At 33.7% G+C, this 5223-nt stretch overlaps 1 long non-coding RNA gene across 4 annotated transcripts; it reads right to left on the minus strand.

Annotated features, from left to right (window-relative positions):
• Window positions 1–121: 121 nt before the first annotated feature.
• LOC136070137 (uncharacterized) lies at window positions 122–4239 on the minus strand. 4 transcript variants are annotated; one of them, XR_010631376.1, is made up of 3 exons: window positions 3904–4208; window positions 1225–2008; window positions 122–428 (listed from the first exon to the last, which is right to left on the minus strand). It is a non-coding gene; the product is annotated as an uncharacterized LOC136070137 (long non-coding RNA). The 4 variants fall into 4 exon arrangements; XR_010631377.1 differs by having other exon boundaries at window positions 1220–2008; XR_010631375.1 differs by lacking the exon at window positions 122–428 and having other exon boundaries at window positions 1146–2008; window positions 3904–3978; window positions 4064–4215.
• Window positions 4240–5223: the final 984 nt, after the last annotated feature.

Genomic DNA, 5223 nt, shown 5'->3' on the forward strand with positions numbered 1-5223 from the left:
AATTGGAAAAAAAAAAAATAAAAAAAAAAAAAAAAAAAAAAAAAAAAAAAAGGGCTAGCCTAATGGGTTAGTTTTGAACTAAACTTTCATCCAACGAAATTGCCTTTAAGCATCCTATCAATAAATGCCTCAATGAAATATGAAGCAATTCGCTAAATTGCAATGCCTTTAGGAGAGGCAAGATAGGAAATATGTTCAAGCCTGGTATTAACACTATGAAGACACTAGCAGTTACATGGCTAGCACATTCTCCAAGAAGTTTTATCAATTGCAAACCTCCTTCCTCAGATCGTGGTGATCTAAGCCAGGGGTATGGTGATCCTAATCTAGGAGAGGATTCATGGAATGAAGTTAAAGAAGATCTGCCTTCTTGTTTTGCCTTTGCCATCAATAACTGAGAGCAAACTCAATGCACTGGGAATGGAGACCTGTATAACAGCTAGAATGGGATTAGATGTGAAGGAGAATAAATTTTAATTCCTGAAATAATAACACTACACCACTTGATGATAGAGAAAGTTGAGGGAAGGAAGAAAGAACTATATCTTGAATCTTTCCCTCCCTTTTTGTTATTAGGTTTGTTAAAAAATTACAAACTTAAGCCAACCAAGGTAAAAATTATTGGGTTTTTCAATATATTTTCAAGTAACAGTTTTGGTTCTCAAAGGGAAAAGAAGTAGTTGAAGAGCACTTCAAATATATCACTCTTAAACATAATTTTTTCTTCTTCAATAAATTCCTTTGGAAGTAAATGTAGGGCTATTTGGGTTGCTAATTACTCACAAAATAAAAAAATAGTTTCAAGACAATGGAACTTTTCCTTCCTATATCTCAACAACATAAGCCAACTGACAGTAAATTAGAATCATAAACAAAGAAACTTTTAAGAAACAGAAAAACCAATTTGTGTCTCTAAATTTTAAGCTGCAGATGTTTAGAAAATTAAATAAAAAGCTCAGCAAAAGTAATCCAAAACCATTTTTCAAGTTACCTAAAAAATAAAAATAAAAGGCCAATCAAAATTATTTTTCCCAGCAAAATATATTGCTTTCTTGATTCCAAAAAACCAAAAAAAATAAAACATAAAAACTTTTAAAATCTCAGTTCTATTCTGCTCCAACATTTTCCTAGTAACCAAATACAACTTGAATGAAAACCATGTTAAATTGTTTTTTAAGAAAACTTAAATGCAAGGAGTTCAAAAGAAAAGATGTAGTACATTACTTGTCCAATGCCTCCAAAAAGGTCCCTTAGTTCTTTAGTTGTCACATCTGGGGCCTCAGCAAAAGCACTACCATAACCCCCCTCGACCACCAGTACCATGCCCACCATCATATCCACTTGGTGGGCTAGATAATGAAAAGGTGCAACCACAAATGGAGTCGGCCTACTCAAATTCAAAGACTACATGATCACAATCATTTTCAAATAGAAGAGATAAGATAGAAACAAACTAAAAGCAGTCCCCATTCACAAATCTGGAGCATGGCGACTCGTACACGGGAGGATTACAAAAATGCTGTTTTGTATTGTCGAGCACAACAACATGCGGCCTCTGATGTTGGCTGGGCTGCGCCTCCTCCGGATGTATATAAGATAAACGTTGATGGTGCTACGGCTGGGATTGGAGGTAAGTCCTCTATTGGTGTAGTTATTCGAGATAGTAGGGGGTTGGTTGTTGCTGCGAAGAGTAAGGTGCTGAATGGAGACTATGGGGCGGCTGTTACAGAAGCTTTTGCAGTAGATGCTGGGGTTCGGTTGGCTATGGAGATGGAGCTTCAACGGATTATTGTGGAATCTGACTCTTGTGAGGTGGTTGATGCCATTAACGAGAGTAGCTGTAATGGTGAGTTTGGAATGGTCATCCAAGGTTCTTTGGAGTTGCTGCAGTCTTTTAGGAGCTGGAAAATGCGACATCTGAAAAGGGATTACAACAGAGCAGCGCATGAGCTGGCTCAGCTAGCCAAGACATCGGGTTCTTCTCAGATTTGGAAAGGGGTTGAGCCGCCTGTCATACAACATGTGTTATTGCTAGATAGAGCTAAGTGTTAGCTTTGTTTTTACTGTTGTTTTGACTTTCTTGTTGATGTGCCCTGTTGTTATCCAATTTCAGTTTAATGAAAATTCAGTTTCCGTTTCAAAAAAAAAAAACTAACTAAAAAGTATCAAATACACGGAACTACATAACTAATTAACTTATTCCATGAATAGTGTAAAGCCAAAAACCCAACTCTTCCATAGCTTTTATATTTTATATCATAAGAAAGCACATGATACCTTGCTGCGATTTTGAACCCAACAAAGTAGGTTGTAAGTGTCTGTAACACAATAGTATTTATAATATAAATGTCACTTTTTTTTCTAGGTACTTAAATGCTACATTCCATTTCAATCACCCATATTATACCAAACACATAAAGAAACATAAAAATTTGTGTCCTGTGACTTCTTTTGCTATTTTTTTTATTATAATAAAATGATAAACTTACCTTAATAATAGAGACTTAAAAAACGCCATGAACTTCTTTTGGCACATGCTTATGCAAATTTGCAATAGTACCTAAACTTTAAAATTAGTATTCAATTTTTTTTTTTTTTTTTTATCTAATTGATCTAATGCTCTACATCAGGAATATATCCTATTTACTTTATATAAAAAAAAAAAAAAAATCAGATTCCTTGTTTTGATATTAATTTTGGTTGGTCATGAAAATAGTTTAGAAGCTTTTTATCAAACAGATGGTGCGCGTCTATGGAAAGTGAAACTATTTTTGCCTTTAGGAAAACTTGGGTGGGGTTGGAGAAGAAAAACAAAGGATGATGCAGCAGTAAGTATAGAAGGGAGAATGTGTGTTTTCAAAAAAATGCTCTAATTTGCAATAAAGCTTAGACAACAATTTTATCAAAAGCAAAAATGTATAAACGAAGAAGATAGTTAAATACCAAAAAAATAACATTTATGGTGTTGCTCCCAATCTTGAGGCACTGCCAGGGGTTGCATTCAATCTAGCCTTGGTTGTTCAAGCTTTCAATCCCGATCCAATTTAAGCCATGTCAGTTTGGGTTGCATTATTTCTTGCTGGAGTAGTGTGTTGGAAATATATAAAGTGCAAATTAAAGTATAATTCTTTACATGCATTGACATAGGTTTTAAACGTAACAATGGAAATAAATTGAAACACAAATCAAATTCAAAAATACCTTAGTGAAACAATATTGATTCACTAAATATCTTTGATGTGTCGTTGAGAAGTCCAGGGCTTGTCATCATTAAATGCATCTAGTGATAGTCAGATAGTAAATATTTAAAATTTCTGAAGAGGGTCAGATAGGATAAATTGGAGAGAGGAAGATTGGTGTATGGACGGTGGCAGACAAAAACAATTTGGCTAGAAGCAGGATATTGTATTTAAATAGGAATATAATCAGAACTTTACTAGTAACGATTCTAGTAGTCTGACTGGCGGAGGTTCAGATGTCACTCTATCTGTGCTTTATAGTCTCAAATTTCTGCCTTTCAACTGCAACAACTATGCACAATAGAGCCAATTCTAACTACCTTATTATAAACCATAATCTTACCCCAAACCAATTCTAACTATCATTCGATCGTTTGTTACTATCGTTGTTTAGATTGTGTTTTTTTAATAGTGATGAATCGGTTAAAAACTAAATGGTACACCATTTAAATTGTGTTTTATTGTGTATGAAGAGGCACAATTTCTCTGTTTTTGCCCTCTCCAAACATAATCATATATAACCCCAAATTTCAAAAAATCAAATCAAAACCTAATGTTACCCAAATACTTAAATAAAAATAAATCCAACCAAATTTCTCAAAAATAATTCATATTTCATACCCATACCTAGATCTAAGAAAGAATGAAAAAAAGAAAAACTTACCGGTGGTAGTTCTCTCAATGCCTGTCTCCTTCTCATCTCTATATCGCAAGTTTTTTTTTTTTCCCTTCTCTACCTCTGGATCGCAAGCATTGGTGTTAGGAAAATTGAAAAGGAAGCGAAAAGAAAGTATCCAAATATGAGAAATGGAAGCTGCCCTTACGATGATGGCAAAAGATCTGGTCTGGGTGGCGCCCTTCTCTATATCTCTGTCTCTCTAATTCTCTATCCCTCTTTTCTCTCGATCTCTCTCCTTTCTCCGTGAAGCAATCTTTCTTTTTTTTTTTTTTTTTTTTTTTTTTTTTTTTTTTTTTTTTTTTTAAGTGGTTAGTTTCCTTTTATACCAAGAGGGCTCCAAGCAGTGTTTTAATGTAGTCAAACATTATAATTTATCACTGTTATCCTATTTGTCAACACCTCCTTAATTGTAGAAATCAACTTTCTCTCAGCTTCTGCTATTATATATAGTATATGATTAGTGTTTAACCCACACAATGCGCGGGATCATTTGAAATCTCATGAGTATAAGAGAAATTTGGCTAATAAAATCAATTTTTAAAGAAAAAATTTGTTGCAAAGTGTGTAAGATACGTTAGTTATCAATTTGTTTGTTTAATTAATCCAAAAAATTCCATAATTCCATTTACCAAGAAATTATTATTACTATACATTCTAAAGACTCTTAGTCATCACAACCCAAACTTTGGTGGTATTTACGAAGGATCCTGACAAATTACATTGAAATAAAACAGACATGCCTTTTCACTATACCACCAAAATGCTTAAATCAAAACCAACCCAACCAAAATACTCAAAACTAACTCATATTTCTTAGGTCATAATCAAATCAAAGGAGGAAAAAAAAACTGTAACATTCAATTTCAACTGAAGAAAATGATGCTTGTGGAGGTAATAGACTCCCTTGAGATCCTAAAATGTTAGGTTTTGATTGAATCAGCACAGGTGAAATAGATTGGGCACCATCAACTGGTGTTAAAGGCCAGGGTGGATGAATTTTGCCAGCAGCAAAACTGTACCTATTCACCAAAATGACTCAATACAGCATCATTCACATATCCAGTTATCTAATGAGCTTATGCAGATAGCCGAACACACATAACTTAAAATTGTGGTCAACCTAGCAGGTAAATCTACTTTGTACTCAAACCTCAACACATCATACTTCTCACTCTACAGCAACATAAAAAAAGGGGTAAATGTATTTATTTTAATCATTTGATCATGCTGTTAAAGATGACAACAAATCAAGTGTCAAAGAGAAAATGAAATAAAATATCAATTTCATAATGATTTCCTTTATTT

This window comes from Quercus suber, unplaced genomic scaffold (genome assembly GCF_002906115.3).
Source record: "Quercus suber isolate HL8 unplaced genomic scaffold, Cork oak 2.0 scaffold_213, whole genome shotgun sequence".
Taxonomy (NCBI): domain Eukaryota; kingdom Viridiplantae; phylum Streptophyta; class Magnoliopsida; order Fagales; family Fagaceae; genus Quercus; species Quercus suber.